The 18,802-nt window shown below is 40.4% G+C and overlaps 1 non-coding gene across 1 annotated transcript; it reads left to right on the top strand.

Annotated features, from left to right (window-relative positions):
• Window positions 1–13,654: 13,654 nt before the first annotated feature.
• Window positions 13,655–13,763, top strand: LOC116089538. Its single transcript, XR_004118342.1, has one exon. It is a non-coding gene; the product is annotated as a U6 spliceosomal RNA (small nuclear RNA).
• Window positions 13,764–18,802: the final 5,039 nt, after the last annotated feature.

Below are 18,802 nucleotides of genomic sequence, written 5' to 3' on the forward strand. Positions count from 1 at the left end.
TCAGAATGCACCTGCTGTCAGCTTCCACTGTATATGTATCGCTGCTTCCCTGACATGGACTCTGGGTAGCTGGGGCATGAGAAGTTTGTCACCACTCCCATTCCCGTAATTTAGGGGTGAGGAAAGGCAGGGAGAGACCGGGTGCACACAGAGATCAGTAGAGGATGTCACATCTCCTGGAGCTGGAGTTACAGGTGGCTATTAGCTACCTGATAGGGGTGCTGGGAACTGAAATCAGAGCCTCTGAAGAGCAACAAGTGCTCTTAACCTTTGAGCCATCCTCACAGCCACTCTTCCCACACTTTAGTTGAAATTTAATCAGACACAGCCTCTAGAAGTTAATGTGAGGTCCACAGAAGAAATATTCTACCCTTCTTATCTGCAGATCTTCCTCTACCCGCCACTCTCTGAAGTGACATTTTTAAAAACAATGGAACACTGTAGTAACTAAACTGACATGTTATATCTGAAGGTAGAACCAGAAAAAAAACACATTGGTCACACCTCAAAATATCTTGCAAAATAAAACTGTAAAATAAGATGGAAAAAGAGAAAGAATAACAGCCCATTTGTTTAGCATCAACTTTACGGCTATGCCTGCTTTCATAATTAAGTCAAGGAGTGACCTTCTACTCCAAAAACATTTTTAGTTGGGGTTATGAATATTTCCTTTATAATAAGCCCTGCAAAATGTACCCTTAGGTTCCAAATCTACAATTATTGCATTGAACAAGAAAAATGCCTTGGTTGCAATTTTTTCACTACTGTTCTAATGGGTTATTTCTCCTAGAACACCTTGGGAAGTGTTGACCTCTCTCTTTATTTTCATAAGCATATATAAATTTTCCCAAGTTACAATAAAAAAATGTTCACAACCTCATTAAAATTTTTAAATATTAGGGCCTGGAGAATAGCTCTATGATTAAGAGCATGCCCTGCTCTTGCAAAGGACCTGAGTTTGGTTTTCAGCACCCGCGTTGGGCAGCTCACAACTGCCTGTTCCTCCAAATTCAGGGAATCTGATGCCCCTTCTGGTCTCTGAAGGCAGTAGCTGAATGCATGCTCATGCACACATATGCACACACACAAAGACACACACATACTCGCACACGCAAGCACACAGAGGCATGTAAACATAGCATACATGTAATTTAAAATTGAAATTTTTCTCCTCTGCACACTTCTCCACACACTTATTTTTTCTGCTTTGAGTGGAAGCTACAGGGAACTGGATAAATGGTCACACTCTCTCACCACCTGGCCACTCTCTAGGTTCCCTCCACCACTTCCTGATGATGGAGAAGGCAAGGATGAGAAAAAGCACTGTGTTCTGTGAGTACTTCCCTGCTTATATACCTTTTGTGCTGCCTGGATGTGCCTCATAGTCAAAGCTGGGCTTCTCTTTCTTAATACACTTGTAGGCTCTTGAAAGCTCTTTAATAAAAATCCCATCTTTGAATTTATAATGAACAGTTCCTGTGATAGCCCATCTCCTTCCCTTGTGCCACTCTTAAGCTGGATATAAGACTAACTTCCTGTGAGTCTTGGGTGACCTGATACATGACTGCCACCAGCCCAAAGGAAGTGCTCATACATGATTAGCTGGGGAACTGGATACACACGTTGAAATATCTCATCAAATGGCATCAAATCAGAGCAGTTTCTGCTGTTCTCTCAGCGGTCACAGCCAGATGGCCACTGTCTTCAGCTATGTATTTTGAGGGGTAAGGAACACAAAGGCTATAAAAGAAGCGTAGCTCCCCATGGATGTCATTTCCCTAACCAAAAAAAGGAGGAGGAGGAGGAAGAGGAGGAGGAGGAGGAGGAAGAGGAAGAGGAAGAGGAAGAGGAAGGGGAGGGAGAGGGAGACGGAGAGGGAGACGGAGACGGGAGACGGAGACGGAGAGGGAGACGGAGACGGGAGATGGAGACGGAGACGGACAGAAACAGAAAGAGAATCAACCTCATTACTCTTGCTTCACAAGATAGGGAGACTCAGAAAGCTCACAGGATCTTTGCAAACAGTGACCCTCAAAGCCGAAGTTCAATTCTTCCCTATCTTTGATTAGAAGGAGATAACAATTTCTAGCTGAATTGATTACCTCCCTAGCTGTCTTTCACACTGGGGTAAGGTCTCATTAAACGCAAAGTAGCTAGCTGACCGTGCACACTTGGAGTGTAGCTTATAGTAAAATGAATAGTTTTATTTCAAATTGTGCTGCATTCAAGCACACAGATAGTTTATGATGTTTCTTCCATAGGAAAGCCTTTTAAGGGCTCAGAAATTACTCTCAAGGCTCTGTAGAGATTCTTTAAGAATGGTACCAAGGAGGTAGAAGCACCTTGCTCAAAGCTCTGTGATAGAAAGTTCTTGTGATTACAAATCCACTAAGCAGCCATAAACCACAGAGAATTTAAAGCAACTGGAATTATTTGGTCAAAAAGACAAAAAGACAGCCAGATAATGGTGGTGCACTCCTTTAATCCCAGCACTTGCGAGGCAGAGGCAGGCAGATTTCTGAGATCAAGACCAGCCTGGTCTACAGAGTGAGTTCCAGGACATCCATGCCTATACAGAAAAACTCTGTCTCAAAAAAACAAACAAACAAAAAGAGGTACCAAAAGACAAATTACTTCTAAGCCATGAAGGACTACACCAAAAACCATGGCTTCCCTGGGAAGTTTAAGAACAGGTATTCTGAAAGAAAAAAGCAGTAATAAAAGCACTTGAGAGGCAGAGGCAAAAATTGTCAATCAAAAGTTAGCCTGAGCTACATGGTGATTATGATGAAGTTAGCCCAGGCTACATAACAAGGCCTTGTCTCAAACAGCCGGCGGCTAGGGATGTAACTCAAAGGTAAACTGGTTGCCTATTACAATCAAATCCCTGGGATAGATCTCTAATGCTGTAAAAAGTCAAAACATTTTCCTGATGATTTTTAAAGGTTTGTTTCTTTATCTATGTATGGGTATTTTGCCTGCATATGCGTCTGTGAACAAGTGCATGTAGTGCCCTGAAATTCAAAAAAGGGTGTCGGATCTCCTGGAAGTGTACTTATAGATAGTTGTGACCCAATATGTGGGTGCTGGAAATTGAACCCAGGTCCTCCAGAAAAGTAGCTGATGCCCTTAACCACAAAACTCTCTTTCTGGCTCCCCCTTTAATATATGTCTCCCTTCTTTTCCTCCCCTTCCTGTTTCTCTCTAATCCCCACATTACCACCCCCTTAAGAATCACTGCTTTAATTGTAATGGCTTCAGAAAGCTAACTGAAATTTACTAAAATAAAACAGTATCTGCGACCCTAATGTTATTTGGAACATAGCTGGAATTCACTCCCTAATCTCTAATAATCTCTCACTCCCTATCCCCCACCCCATCTATTAGGTATCACACGGTAGAGGGGAACCTTCCTATCCCTTCCAAAAGCCCATAATCCATAACAAGAATATGCATCGTGATACATTCATTTAGCAAATGAGCAAGTTCTATCTAAACTAGACCAAGAAGTAAAATAATATTTGTCTCTGACCTTTTCCTTAAATTTCCTTTTGTTTTACTTTCAATTATTTTCATGTCATGTTGCAGCATTAAAGGTGATTGAAGAGAGAAGAATCTCGGGGATTAGCTTAGCTCTAAATGAGTTTATTTGACTTAGGGATTCTTTAGCATGCAAAGTCTACCTCTCTCAGCATATTTAGGACTTGTGCCACCGGCAGAAGGCTCAGAAGCAAGAGTAAGAAAAGGCGACTGAAGCTCTTAGGTATACATTACGAGAATGTGCCAAGCAGTGGGAGAAGACAGGAGGGATGGTGGTAATTATGCATTAAATATGTGACATATACAAGAAGTCAGCCTCCAGATATGGGATTCTGTCCCAGGGAAAACAAATCAAAACCGGGAGCCATTGGCTCCAGGCCTTGACAACAAATAGTAGTTCAGTGGCCTATGGAGAGTGTTGGAAAGGGTCTGAGAGAGGAAGAGAATTATTAGTCTGCGTGGTAGAGAGGTTGGCTACACTGACAGGCTGCCATGTAGAAAGGACAACTAATGAACTCCTAGATCCAGCTGTGAAATTTACCAGCTAGAATGTACACCATGCCAGGTTGCTTCTAAAAGCCTGTGGCAGCATACTATTTAAAAACAAGAATTGATCAACCTAAAAAAATTGCTCAGTTTTCCAGTAGAATTTAAAGAAACTCTGCAGTCAGGCCTCACTTGGTTTGAAAACCAAAGCCGGATATCAGTTATTTTTCCATTGCTGTGATAGTATCACAATCAAAAGCAACCTGAAGAAGAAGAGAAGCTTTGTTTTGACGATGGTTGCAGACAGGAAGAGTCCAGCACAGTGGGGAGACTTGGCACAGCCCAAGCAAAGACCTTCCAGTCCAGTCCATTGCACAAAGGAGGTGGAGAGAGAGCACACCTCAAACCCACCCCAAGAGATGCACTTCCTCCAGCAAGGCTGCACCTCCACAAGTTTCCACAATCCACCCCCAAACAGCACCACCAACCCGGGACCAGCCTTTGAGGGGCATTTCCTATTCAGATCACAGCAAGGTGTTTCTCTGTCTCCACTCTGTCCAGCATGGTAGACTCAAGGAAATGGCTTGGAGGCAAAATACATACATACATACATACATACATACATACATACATACATACATACAAACAGACAGACATATATACATACACACACACACACACACACAAATTCAGAATAATATAAGTACAAATTAAAGGGCATGATCTGAAGACATAGTCACTGCAAGGCCATTCAGGAGCACATCAAAGTATGCTGGAGGACTGCTAAGAGGAAGCATCCCCTCTCAGGTGTTCTCACTAGGCAACAGAGGTTTTCAAAATCTGACAGGCATCGGCCCATAGCACCTTCATGTTCATCAAAGCCAGAAAGGCTAAGAAAGAAATATTGTGGTGGCTTCTGTGGGAGGAGACTATTATAAATTGATCCCTAAGGATTTCCTACACACCACACACACACACACACACTACCCTCACCCAAAAACAGCTTATAAAGGAATTTTATTAGCTTAGATTGATGGAACTATTCTGGAGGTAAAGCCACCATTACACTTCAATCCTTCATGGTCAGAAGGCTGAGAAGAGTGAGTGCTCAACGTCGAACAGGCTGCACTGGAAGACACCTGGCAATCAAGGGCAAGAGCCATAGGACCTCGTCTCCAAGGAGCAGAAACTGGCCAGTGAAGGGACTAGCAAAATGTTTGGAGTACCTGAGTGCTAGATGCCTGCTGGCTGCCTGAGGGAGAGACTAGATGCAGAGAGCCTTATACTACCTGGTGAAGGAAAGAGACAACAGAAGCAGTACAGCCACACTGCAGGCACAAAGAGAAAAAACAAAAGAGCCAGTCTTGAAACTGCCTGGACAAGGCTGGTCATTTGCTAGGGACGATCACGTAACCCCAGTGGATACCACATGCAGCAAAGGAATCTTCTAATCACAGTCAACCTGAATTATTAGCCCAGAAAGTCATGCCATTGTAAAAAGTAGTTATTCACTTAAAGCCATTACGTTTGGAAGGATTTCAGTATAAGTATTTGGCCACACACACACACACACACACACACTCCCACAATATACACATTCACACATACAGATACAATCATATACACATTCACACAAACACATATACACTCACACAACACACACTCACTAACAATCACATTCATGCACATTAACAAACACATACATACTAATACATAACACACACTCACACACACTAACACACACATTCACAAACACACTCACACACAAATGCTAGGAAGACTTTAGAGGTTGTAGATGGTTTAATTTGCTTTTCATAATTGTTTGCATTTCACAAGCTTTTAAAAATAAATGAATTTTTATGTGAATGAACTTAGATTTATTTTAAAAAAAATAGAAGATGGAGGTTTTTATCCTAATTGGAAAAAGAAGTAGCGGAAAGGCAACTTCATGTTGAAACTAAAAGAAATGGTGTTCTCAAGACAGTCTTAAAACCAGAAGTTATGCCGGGCAGCGATGGCACACGCCTTTAATCCCAGCACCTGGGAGGCAGAGGCAGGCAGATTTCTGAGTTCAAAGCCAGCCTGGTCTGCAGAGTGAGTTCCAGGACAGCCAGGCACACACAGAGAACCCTGTATCAAAAAACAAAACAAAACAAAAACAAAAAACAAACAAAATAAACTGAAATTGCTCTTGGTCTTATAAGAGGCAAACAAGGAGTTCAAGTGAGAGCTTTCCCCAGCCCAGTGGAGAACTGCTGGGCCTCTGACTGTGAAAATAGGGAGAGAATAGGATGATTACCTCTATTTTCACTTAATTTTTTGTGTTGTTTCTGTTTTATTTGCTTTTTGAGACAGAGGCTCACTATATAGCCCTGGCTGTCCTGGGAAGACAGATTTCTTTTCCTAGGTGTTACCAAGACTGAATGGAACAAGCTCATTCCATCTTCTGTATTTCATTCACAGGCGTGAAAATATCACAAGAGCAACATCCCACAGCAACACAGTCGCACAGCATCTCCATCTGTCGTTCTATTTCGAATTAACAGAATAACCTAATATGTAATGGTATAGGAACACTAACAGTTTTGTGTTCTATCAGACTCCTGCCTCCTCCTCCTAGGAATATTATTTGTTGTTTTGTTGTATTAGTTAATGTTGTTGCTGGGGTATCATGACCAAAAGCAACTTATAAGTGAAAGCATTTAAATTAGCTTAGAGTTCCAAAGGAGGAGTTCATAACGGTGGGAGAGATAAACATGAAATCAGAGGGCGAGAGCAGGAAGCTGAGAGTGAGCATCTCCATTCATACACAGGAAGCAAAGAGAGCACATTGGAAGCAAAATGAGGCTATAAATTCTCAACCCCCCTCTACCACCACCCCACATGCAGGAACCCACTTCCTCAGGCAAGGCTTCACATCCTAAAACATCTATGTTCTCCCTCAACTGCACCACCAGCTGGGACCAAGTGGCCCAACATAGAGGATCATTTCCAAGGTGTCAGAAAGCCCAATGGCATGCTTGAGCGACCACCTCTCAGAAAGGCAGGACCACCCTTCAGGAAGGCAAGACTGCCCCTCAGGAAGGCAGATGTACATTAAGCAATGCTAAAGAGCTAAAAAGAAAATAATCCCTGTAATGCTAAAGAGGGAAAATGAATAATTATCCCTGTAATGAGATAAAACACTTCTTATGTAACACAATCTCTACAAGTTTCCATGAGATTCTGTTGGAAAACTTTTTCTTCTTTTCTGTACCTTTTTTTTTTCTGATGCTGTCCTGTGCCTAAATATTCTTTGGTTGGTACATGGGGCCCCCTTACTCTTTCTCTGAAGCAAACCTCCCCATCGCTTGGCTGACTTCAGTTCTGGCTGGGATCAGAAGGATCTTTTCCACCATCCCTCTCTGGCCGCTGCTGAGATTGACAGCTTGCCTACCTTAGGTGTTTTCCTTTTAAGCTCTATTAAAATTGTCCTCACGATTCCCTTTAAGTTCATTCTTGAATTCTTTTATTAATGAGACCAAAAAGTCTTGAGAGGAAATACCTGCATTTCTCTGTTACTCTGCCAGGATCCCCTAACATTTCTGATACCAGAAGCAAGGTGTGTCCCTTCAACAAAGCATCTAGGCGATGAGTCTCTGTCCCATTGACTATGCTAATCAATCATCTAAACCGTGGAGGATGCTTTTCAAACAAGTCATTTGTGAGATTTTAAGTATAAATACCCAACCTGACTTGAAGCACCTCAAAATCTTAACTGTTATTCCATCCCCTCAAATTCTCTCCACTCTCATGGCCCTGCCCTGCCTAAAGTCACTCTGTAGCAAATGAGGACATTCTACAGTAAGTAGATTGTGGATACCCCAAAAGTTTACATTTCTGCTGTGGGTCTACTAAGAGAGATGAGCTATCTTAATGAAGGATGGCCAAACCCACAAGAATCTAATGAGCACACGATTGCCCAAAGGAGCATCATATGCCACAGTGAGTTCCATGCTAAGCAAAATCTGATCATGTTTAGTTTCTTACTGGATTCAGGCTGTAAGTATGCCTTTCACTCCTGCTGCAGGACATTCTTTATTGACACTGAATTGTAGAAATGGTTACTTTTCCAGCTGATGGCCTTGTGTTTCTGAAAAGACGACTCTTAACATGCAAATTAGATGCATCCAAAATCACCCTAATGCAAGATCAGAGTTTCCTGGGTCTTTTTACAGTTTCAAGCTGAGTTTGCTGCCCAGAGGAAAACATAAAACACACCAAAGCTAGGGGAAGACAGGAACATCTTTAAATAGCTTAGAAACTTCCCCCCGCCTGATGAACAGCTTTTATTAAAGAGTTTACTGTTTGTCCCCAAATCCAAATGGAGGTTTCTAAAAATGGAACAAGTCCGATGCAAAAGCAAAAGGAAAGAAGTTGATGAGCTTGTAACCTCGAGGGTGTCTGTATTCAAACAACAGACATAGAAAACCAAGTCAAGAGAAATGTTATTGGCATGATTATTACAGTTGCAGAATGGAGTCCAAGGGTGCAACCAGTGAGATTTCCTGTGTCCCAGGGCAATAAATTGAACCAAGAGCATATGGATAGCAATCAAAATAGAGACAATTAACTAAGAAAATAGTGATGGAAATACAGGATGGAAATGGGCTAGTGATATGGGAAGAGAGATGCTCAAAAACCAAGGTGCCATGGATCCTTTATATGTAATTTACATAGTACCAGCCTTCTCCCTGATTTGCCTAAGACAGGCCTTTTCATGAATGCTCTGTAACTGTAGACTAGGTAGGGAAGTGTTTCCAGTCTCTCTGCCAACTGGCTTCTTGCATATGTTAATCTTGATGCCTCTCTTTCTCCATACTCCTACATTTTTGCCATGGACAATGATACTATAGGCCAGGTATCACTGTAAAGTTCTGATATAACCCAATCTTCAAAACATTTTAATACTAAACTGGGCAAGGTAAAGCTTAAGCAAATGGGCCAAAGATGGTGTTGTGATTTAGACAAAAGCATCTCTTGCTCCAAACTCTAGGGACCAACCACCATACAACTGTCACAATATGACTTATAATAACTTAAATGGGTGAGAGAAAATCGCTGAATTATTTTTTCATGTTCTTCAAAATGGGTTGGGGGACAGAGAGAGAGAGAGAGAGAGAGAGAGAGATTCCATCCTTCCTTACCTGTTCAAGAGCACAGTTTCTTAAGCATGTTGGAAAGCTGTAGTAAGTTGATACCTAAGGAACAATAGAGACAGTAGCACTAGACATTCCTTGTTTATCTAGTAGGGATTCCTAAAGAAAGTGCCATGTTTGTACGGCTCCTGTCATTTAAACTAAGAGACCAAGATGGGTTTTTGCATTTCAAGTTAAGCAAAACTATACTTTCAGACCATTCATCTGTCGTTAAAAAAAAAAAAAAAAAAAAAAAAAAAAGGAAAATATCTAGGTTCTGGCAATAATTATATTTTTTTGATATAGGGAATTTTTTTTTCTTCATCCAGAGTAAATTACCTGGGATGGAGAGATGGTTCAGCCATTAAAAGCTATGTTCACAACCAAAAATGAGTATAAGTAAGGGGCCCGTCAAAGTGATAAGACATCCAACAGATCCACTGAGAAGTCATGTGAAGCGGTGACTCACGAGGAGAGTCTAAAACCTGCAAGGTCTGAGATACGTGGGGGTTTGCCTGTGTGAAGGAGTGACGTGATGGCTGTCTGAATAGTCTTTCCATTCTCTAATAGGAATTACAGGTTGCACACGGAGTGACACGCGAGCATCGACCTTTTTGCTCGGCAAATGTTTTCCCTGGGATTTCATTTATTTCAAATTCATATTTTTCGTGGAAGGAGGAATATGAAATCGGATAATGCACCATTAGAATTAATGTTTAATTCATTTTACTTTAAAAATGTTACTTGCTTAGTTCCCTTCCTCGAGTCAGCTTTTTATAGGACTTTTAGAAACATGAAATTTTAAATATGGATTATTCATTTGCCCAAAACATTTTCATTAAGAATTTATTGTAATGTCATGTACATTTCCAGGGGATGGAAAAAAAAAGACCCAGAGGAGAAATTTCTGGCTTACAGCAGCAGGTTCAAGGCTAGCACAGAGAACAAAGACCTCTTCATTTCAGACGCAAATGCCTTACTGCCATTTTGTCTGAGTGACATTCCTATTTGTGCCATTGCCTCAGTAGACCAAGACTGCCTGACGCCAAGTAAGATTCAGGCATATAGGACCTTCTCTTCAAAACTTCTCCATGAAATTGTAGAGACAGAGGCACATTGACCATAATGTCTAGACTAGGTACCATCTGAGGTGCTTCGTGGTGTTTGTTCTACTTCTGAAGCATGTAGACCCCGGGAAGCTTGCTTGCTGTTCACACTCACAAGTTGCAATACCTTATACAGACAGTGTTCTTCCTCAGGGACTTCGAGGGTGCAAAGAATTCTGGGATGTGACAGCTCTACTTCATCCTTGGCTCCATCTAGAAGCCTCTTGTGCTGTTCCATAATTTGGGTTATATTTCATAAATAGTTTTCTCCCCATCGTTTCCATAGTTCTGTTCAGCTTTATGTCATTAATATTGGGCTTGGTCATCTGACTTGCTTTAGTCAATAAGTAAATTCTCATTGCAGATTTGACATACTTAGATACTTGGAGTGTATTCTCAGATTAGATTGGTCTTATTGGCCTCCACCATGACTATCCAAAGCTGGAAGAAAGATAGATAGATAGATAGATAGATAGATAGATAGATAGATAGATAGATAGATAGATAGATAGATAGATAGATAGATCAACCACCCCTCCCATACCTTACTACATTCACTCAATCAAATGTCATTATGAGCTACCGATGTGTGGGGTGTTTTGAATGTTGCAAAGCTGATGAAGTCACTATTTTAGGGTAACAATCTATAGAACTCTTCCTCCCAATAGCATATTTATCTCAGCCATTTTATGAAACTTTGGGTTTTCCATTGCAACTGGTACAGGTTGCTTGTTAGGGCATGAAGGACCCTGCTACCACACAGGCATAAGAACTGGTAAGCCTGAATGAACTCAAACCATGGGAATCTCAGAAATTTGAGAATGGCAGGAGTGAAGCCTTTCCCTACCTTTCTCTGCTCCTACTCTGAAACTTGCAACCACAATGCCCCACTGAGAGGACCACAGGCACTCAGTCACATAGTGTAACACCTGGAGTTCTTCACCATGCTAATGAGGTAGCCTTAACCTTCAACCAATGACTTTCCCTTCCTGGGTAGCCCATCTCCAAAAAATATTTAAAGCAAAATGAACAAGCAAGAATCATCTCAGGGGACTGTTTTATTAATAACTGCCACATGAAAGGATGTTGCCTTAAAGAGCAGAGTTTAAAACTCCTGAGGAAGGCTTTCTGTCCTCCAGCCCCTCTGGTACTCTGCCCTCAGTCCTAAACTGGCAGGATCCTGTTCATCCCAGGATCTACCTTACATTTCCCCTTCCTCTTCTCCTTCCCCTTCCTGGCCTGGTGTGTAGATGCCCTGAGAGGAAATGTAGACCATGGAACCCTGTTTCTGACTTCCCTTCCTAGCAGTATGCCAGTGGTGCCTGGATACCCAGAGAGGCCACCGGGATCCACTGTGGATTTCCCATTTTGGACTTTGCCATGTCTCTACCCAGCAGCATGCCAGAGGCCCCCTGCCACCCCCAGCAAAGAGGCAAAACACAGTATGACAGTCACTTAGGTTATAGGCTGACATTCTCAAATACTTACTGACCTTTGTACACAAGTTATTCAAAATAAATAGGATGGATGGGTCAGTGGGTAGTTACAATAAGCACAATAATAAAATGAAGATAAAGTAGTAGTGGGATTTTATATATGTCTTTATGGACTGTAATGAAAACTATACCATCTATGGATGCAATGTCTCTGTTTTGTGTGTGTGTGAATAATGTGCTTCATGCATCTTAGAAACACATTTGCTGTGGGTTATTGTGGTACGGTGATCCGGAGAGGACATGTTCAATTGGCATAGAAGCTTCTTTATTTAAGAAACCTTTATAATACCTATTAGATGTCTATAGAGCCCTTCTCAGCAACAAATTCAGGTGCTATTTTAATTCTCCTTTGGTCTTCAGAAAGATGTTAAGTAGAGAAATTCACATATAAGTCACTACACAGTGGGGGATCCCCAGGGAACATCTAGGATAATTATTTTCCTGTTTTGCTTCGTTTTATCATCCTCTTCTAATCGTTTGTCTGCACAAAGCTAGAGGATATTCTATTTCCTTCACATAACAATACATAGCCTGAACCTCAAGATGTGTTTTTTCCCTAAAATTCCATTAGACTTGTCTGTCTTCATATTACAATTGTTAAGTTCAAATATGAAACCAAGCATACCATTGAGTCTCAGTAAGTACTTGCCTAGCCTGCCTGAGCCCTTCAGTATGACTCCCCAGTATCACATGCAATGTGCATAGTGGTAAATGGCTTTAACTCCAGCAATTGGGATGTCATTAAAATATTTTAAAAGACTAAAAACCATGGGAGAAATATTCTTAAGATTCTTTTAAAAGATTTTAAAATACTTTTCATGCTAGAGGCTCTTTTGAAGACATCAATGGTACAACGGAAAGAATACAAGGTTAAAAAACCTCAACTAATACCAAGCTGGTATTAGCTCCACTCAAAGTGTGAGTCTTAGGCGAGGCACTTACCTATCCTAAATATCACATTTTGTCATGTGTGATAAAAAGATAATGTCAGCCACATCAACATCAAAGACGTGTTGGAAAGAGCATATGGTAGAATGCCAGGATTAATAAAATTGATCTTTAAATGGTACCAGAAAAAATTAAAGATCAGTTTAAAAATAAAGGTGAAATGAAAAGTGTTGACTAACTTACTGTTACTAACACTAGATTTTGATATATACCATTATTTAGAAAACTCTTTGAGGCTGGTTTTAAAAAGTTTACTGAGTCTCACTGTAAAATCTTAGAATTTGTTCTGTGAAATAGCCTTGGGGAAAATATCAGTAGAGCAAGATTAAGGACCCAACAATAACTTCACACATCTACTATCACTTAGTCTTGGACAAACATGTTGAAAAATACATTAGAAAAAGGACCAATGGAGCTGAGGGGTTTGCAGCCCCTTAGGAGGAACAACAATATGAACTAACTAGTACCCTAGGAGCTCCCAGGGTCTCAACCACCAACCAAGGACTGCACATGGAGGGGTCTGATTGTTCAGGCAGCATGTGTATGGTAGAGGATTGCAAAGTCGATCATCAATAGGAGGAGAGGACCTCAGCCCTTTTAAGGTTCTGAGCCCCAGTGTAGGGGAATGCCAGGGCCAGAAAGTGAGAGAGGGCGGGGTGGCAGGCATGGGGAAGGGGGAGGCAACAGGGGTTTGGTTTTATTGTTTTTGTTTGTTTCTTTGTTTTTTGGAGGGGAATCTGGGAATGGAGAAATTCGCATGTAAATAAAGAAAATATCTAAAATAAAATTAAAAAAAATAAAAAGAAAAGAAAAGAAAGCCTTTTCAACAGATGGTGCTGGTGAACATGGACCATCCTCATGTAGAAGATCTCCATCTCTCATTCAACAGAAAGACCAATTCTTGCTCGCTTTGGCAGCACATATACTAAAATTGGAATGATACAGAGAAGATTAGCATGGCCCCTACACAAGGATGACAAAAAGACCAATTCAAAATGGATCAAACACCTTAAGGTAACTGACATTCTGAAAATGCTCAAGGAAAGTATAGGTAATTCAAAACACAACCATAGGCAAAGACTTTCTCAATGGGAGTCCATTAACGTGCGGAGTCACCCACAAAAATGGCAAATGATATTGCATGAAAATAAAAGGGATTTTCACCAAAATAAGGAAATAATCACTAGAGTTGAGAGAAAGCTTAAAGAATAGTAGATCATCTTTGCCAACTATATATCTGACAGGAGATTAATGTCCAGAGCCTGCAGAAAACTCCAAATCAAAATATCAAAATATCCAAGCAATATAAGGGCCAATGAACTGAAGAATTTCTTCCTTCTCAAGAAAGAAATACAAATGGTCAAAAATATGTGAAAAGGTATTCATTGTTAGCCATCATCTTCTCCTTTGAAATGTTTAGGAACAAGCTTAAGTGTCCATCAAGAAATGAATGGTTCAATAAAGGATGACACATATACACAATAGACTTTATTTAGCCATAAATAAAATGATATTGACAGTTTCAGGATAATGGAGGAGTTAGAAATTGTTGTGTTAAGTAGAATAAGGCAGACTCAAAAAGACAAAGCCTCTCTTTCCCTCTCTCTCTCTCTCTTTCTCTCTCTCTCTCTCTCTCTCTCTCTCTCTCTCTGTGTGTGTGTGTGTGTGTGTGTGTGTGTGTGTGTGTGTGTGTGTGTATGTTTCAGGGCTGGGAAAGAACATGAAACTGAAGAGAGGTGAACAAAGAAAATTTAAAAGACACATACATATAATATATGTGAGGAACATACATACATACATACATACATACATACATACATACATAGGCAGACAGACAGACAGACCGAAAGACAGACAAGAGGGGACTATGGAGGTAGAGTGCATAGGAGAGTAAATAAGGATAAAGTAAGACATATGTATATAAAAATATCACAGTGAAGCCATCTTTCCATATAACCATGGTACCATGCCTACCTGTATGTCTCCATACTCCACACTATGACAATAATGACCTAAACCTCTGAACCTGTAAGCAAGTCCCAACAAAATATTTTCCTTTAGAAGAGTTCCTGTAGTTGTGGTACCTTCACGGCAATAGGAAGCCTAACTAAGTCGCAGAGCACACTCAGTTTCTGAATTAAAAACATGTCAGCACCATCCTTTCAGGAACTGAATTCAGTTAGAGTGATATACTTCTTCGCCACAATTAGCTCTGCCCTCTCAGGGAGTAAAAGGCTGAGCAAGTTGTGATCTGTCCTGAACTCCCAGTGACATATGGCACAGCCCTAATTAATGTGGCCTGAGTCTGCCCTTTGTCAATGTGGCCAACAGTGCCACATTTGTCCTCTCCGGCAGCAGTTTGTCATTGTTAAATGCACAAAGAACAGCTCGAGATTGCTACAGAAATTGCAAAGGTCAAAGATATGCATGTCCCTGCCCTAAAGGACTCCGTAACGTGTTTTCTGAGTTCTTGGTGACCTAGTACTACTTCATTTGGGCCTCACTGCTCTCCATAAACCATAGGGAAAACAGCCTCAATTGGTACTATTTGAGTATTATTACTTTTATTTGAGTCCCATTATTTTTAACCATTACTAATCTTTATTTCCATCCTAAAGAATTTTCCTGATAGTAATTATAAATACGTATTAAGTTTGGAATTTTATGTGGTTGAGTGTTTGCTTGCATTGTATGTATGTGAACTACGTGCATGCCTGGTGCCCACAAATCCAGAAGAGGGCATTAGAGCCACCAAAACTGGAGTTACAAATGGGTGTGAGCTAACATGCATGTGTCAGGAATTAACCTGAAGCCTCTAGAAGAGAAGCCAGTGGTTTTGATCCAGCTCATAGATTATATTTTAAGGATAGCAGTTCTAGGGTATTCTGGTCATATTTTGTATTCAGTCTCATAGGCCCTGAGCTAGAAAAGTGACCTTGTGTAAATCAGAATGCAAGTCATCCTATTCACATACAGTTATGATCTGCACTCAGAATTCTGTTCCTCCTGAAGGACTGGGGACTTTGGGAATCCCTAAAGCAGCCTTCTCCTACATTAATCACACACACTCACACACACACACACACACACACTCACTCACACTCACACACACTTACTCACACACTCACACATACACTCACACACTCACACTCACATACACTTACGCATACTCATACACACACTCACACACACTCACACACACACACACACACACTCACTCACACTCACACACACTCACACACTCACACTCACACACACTCACACACACTCACACATACACTCACACACTCATTCACACTCACACACATGCATACTCATACACACACTCACACACACTCACACTCACACACACACACACATACACACTTTTATATTTTTTCAGGGAGAAACTTTTATGGCAATGAGCTATCAACAAGCTCCAGCAGCTGTGCTCTTATTTATTAGAGTGTTACGACTTTCTTGTACTTAAAATCCAGCACACACACCTGTCTATTGGATGAGATCAGTGGATAGATATAGCAAAAAGGAAAGATGACAAATAATTTTGTATCTAACCACAAAAGTAATTTTTTACTTCTGTGGAGCAGTAATGCAACAAGGACACAGCCCAGTGCCTGTAGATAACATCTCATTATGAGATGAAAGTATAAATAGTCTATGGTTTTTCTTTTTAAAGCCTTAGTATCAAACAGAAACGGTTTTAAGTGCTTTTTACATGCATTCTCCACTTCCCAGTACTACAGAGCTGGAGGCATCCTAGGCCTCTGTTCACAGAGGAGGCTCTGGAGGGTCACATTGCTGGTGTGTTGCAAGAGTGGAACTCTATCCTACAGCTACAAAATGCATCCTCTCTTTGAACATGGCAGCATGAGGTCACATATGGCCAGCAGCAAATGGGTCATAGCATAACAGCGTACAAGCTTTTTCTAATGTCATTAAAGCTCTACAAACCCCAGTGGACATCACTGAATAGAAGCTGAGCAGTGGACATTACCAACCCTGGTGCTAACAGAAGTTAAACAAGGTAGGCCAATTGCAGTATGCCCTTAAACGGTCTAACCATATCACAAGATACTTGAAGCAGGGTAAGAGATACTGTGTTTGGTGGCAAGACCTCTCCAAAATGAAATTTAATTAAAATGTTAATAGACATATTCACATATGTTAGTAAATATGCCTGCATGCTTTCATGCACGTGTTCATATGCATGGATTGCATAATCTTTAATAAAATACTTGAAAATCAAATAGAAGCATATATCAAAAAGATCATCCAGGATGATCAAGTTGGCCTTATCCCAGAGAGATAGGGATGGTTCAACATGTGTAAGTCAGTAAATGTAACTAACCACATAAATAAGATTAAAGACAAAAATCAAAAGATTATGTCAATAGGTGAAGGAAAAGTCTTTGACAAAATCCAACATAGCTTCATGATTAAAAAGTTCTTGAGAGAGTAGAACTAGAAGGAACATACCTCAGCATAATGAAGGCTATATATGACAAAGCTACAGCTATCATCATCCTAAATGGAGAACTGGAAACAAGCTGGTTAGAACGAGGAATAAAACAGGGCTTTCCTCTCCCCTGCCCTGCCTGCCACCTTCTTTCCAGTACAGTGTTCAAAGTACAAGTGGATCAATAAGGCTAAAAAAAAATAAAATAAAAAGTTTAAAGGGAAACAAATAGAAAAAGAAAAAATATATATTAGAAATCCAGAAATTCTACCAGAAAACTTGTAGAAATCATCTGCAATTTCAACAAAATGTCAGGGTACAAAATCTACTTACAAAATTCAGTAGCTTTCTACAAACCAACGACAAATAGGCTGAAAAAGAAAACACCGCCACACCCCTATTCACAGCAGCCCCAAGAAATTGAAGTATCTAGGAATAAAATTAACCAGAGAGATGAAAGACCTCTAATATGAAAAATTTAAATCTCTGAAGAAAGAGATTGATTAACATACTAGAAAATGGGAAGATCTCCTATACTAATGGATGGCAGAATTAATACTGTGCACATAACCATTCTACCAAAATCATTATAGACTCAAAACAAAATACCTAAAAGAAGAATAAAAGATTTCGCATTACTTTTCTTTTTAAAAGTTTCTCTGAGGAGTTTTAAGAAACATTTGATCATATTCGCATTGCCTCCATGAGTTCTTCTTAGATTCCCTCCCTTTTTCCTACCCACCTAATTATGTTCATTTAAAAAAAAAATCATTAAAGACAACTTTGTGCTGCTCAAATATTCTTAGATGTGTGGTCTTCCACTAGAGAATGGTCAATTTAGCAGGGCCTAAAGTCTTTTAAAAATCTATGCCCCTCCCCCAGTAGTTAATAATTAATAAATCACTGAAGCTCAAGAGGAGAATTGTGTCTAACTCTTATCGCCATGCTCAGTATTGGCCCATCTTACATTTGCACAAGTTTTATACATGCTGTCACATCTGCTGTGAGTTAACATGTGAACCTTCCTTGCTGCGTCCAGACAATAATGTTTCTATGTAGTCATCCAGCATTCTGTCTGGCTCTTACACTCTTTCCTATTCCTCTTTTACAATTCCTGAACCTTAGGACGAGTACATGCAGTATATATGTTCTCCATTTAGGGTCAAGCATTCTACAGTCTCTTCTCTGTACCTTGGACAATTGAGGGTCACTGTTTAGTCACTAATACTGAAAATAGAACCTTTTCAGTTGAGGACTGAAGGACACAATGATCTATGAGCAGTATAAAAGGTCATTAGATGTCAGTTTAAACTACATTTATCAAAGTAGTGATATCTTCTCCCTGAGGTCCTATACCCTGTCTAGCCATACTTTCTTGGCCCAATCAATAATGGTTCTGTGTATGGATTTTATCTTGTAGAGCAGGACTTAAATCCAATCAGGAAGTTGTTGGTTGTTCCTATGATATTCATGCCATTATAATAACACCTAGTCAGCATGTCTTGTCAGACCAGTCATTATTGTAACTCATGGTTCACAACTGGGTATTACTGATGCTTATTTTTCTTCTCTAGTAGCTTGTGTAGTACCATC

Source organism: Mastomys coucha, unplaced genomic scaffold, assembly GCF_008632895.1.
Source record: "Mastomys coucha isolate ucsf_1 unplaced genomic scaffold, UCSF_Mcou_1 pScaffold14, whole genome shotgun sequence".
Taxonomy (NCBI): domain Eukaryota; kingdom Metazoa; phylum Chordata; class Mammalia; order Rodentia; family Muridae; genus Mastomys; species Mastomys coucha.